Consider the following 1,048-nt stretch of genomic DNA (forward strand, 5'->3'; position numbering starts at 1 on the left):
CACCCCTCCCTCTCAACCGCACCAGTGCACGCTTGCCGCGTCACAACGCCGACGCTGGACCCGTGAATCGTGAGCACCCAGCTATGACTTACCGCACTCGTGCAAAATAATAAAACACGGTAAATATATTACTTACACGTGCGTTTTGTTTTGCAAGCGGCGCGAAAAAAATTAAAAAGGGAATGCAACACGAGGACTTCCCAGGAGGTCACCCATCCTAGTACTACTCTCGCCCAAGCACGCTTAACCTCGGAGTTCTGATGGGATCCGGTGCTTTAGTGCTGGTATGATCGCATCCGACATGTTACGCCGGTCTTCGTCCCTTATCCTTGCCCCTCCCAGCTCCACTACAAAGACGATTGTACATTGCTTTGGCCGCTCCCTCTCAACTACGGAGACGAGTTTAACGCGGTTTCCACCCCTCCCTCTCAACCGCACCAGTGCACGCTTGCCGCGCCACAACGCCGACGCTGGACCCGTGAATCGTGAGCACCCAGCTATGACTTACCGCACTCGTGCAAAATAATAAAACACGGTAAATATATTACTTACACGTGCGTTTTGTTTTGCAAGCGGCGCGAAAAAAATTAAAAAGGGAATGCAACACGAGGACTTCCCAGGAGGTCACCCATCCTAGTACTACTATAGCCCAAGCACGCTTAACCTCGGAGTTCTGATGGGATCTGGTGCTTTAGTGCTGGTATGATCGCATCCGACATGTTACCCCGGTCTTCGTCCCTTATCCTTGCCCCTCCCAGCTCCACTACAAAGACGATTGTACATTGCTTTGGCCGCTCCCTCTCAACTACGGAGACGAGTTTAACGCGGTTTCCACCCCTCCCTCTCAACCGCACCAGTGCACGCTTGCCGCGCCACAACACCGACGCTGGACCCGTGAATCGTGAGCACCCAGCTATGACTTACCGCACTCGTGCAAAATAATAAAACACGGTAAATATATTACTTACACGTGCGTTTTGTTTTGCAAGCGGCGCGAAAAAAATTAAAAAGGGAATGCAACACGAGGACTTCCCAGGAGGTCACCCAT

At 51.7% G+C, this 1,048-nt stretch overlaps 2 non-coding genes across 2 annotated transcripts; both read right to left on the minus strand.

The window, feature by feature from the left end:
- Positions 1-179: 179 nt before the first annotated feature.
- LOC119347866 lies at positions 180-298 on the minus strand. The gene has a single exon (XR_005168573.1). It is a non-coding gene; the product is annotated as a 5S ribosomal RNA (ribosomal RNA).
- A 297-nt stretch (positions 299-595) lies between these two features.
- LOC119347867 lies at positions 596-714 on the minus strand. Its single transcript, XR_005168574.1, has one exon. It is a non-coding gene; the product is annotated as a 5S ribosomal RNA (ribosomal RNA).
- Positions 715-1,048: the final 334 nt, after the last annotated feature.

This window comes from Triticum dicoccoides, unplaced genomic scaffold, assembly GCF_002162155.2.
Source record: "Triticum dicoccoides isolate Atlit2015 ecotype Zavitan unplaced genomic scaffold, WEW_v2.0 scaffold77982, whole genome shotgun sequence".
NCBI classification, from domain to species: domain Eukaryota; kingdom Viridiplantae; phylum Streptophyta; class Magnoliopsida; order Poales; family Poaceae; genus Triticum; species Triticum dicoccoides.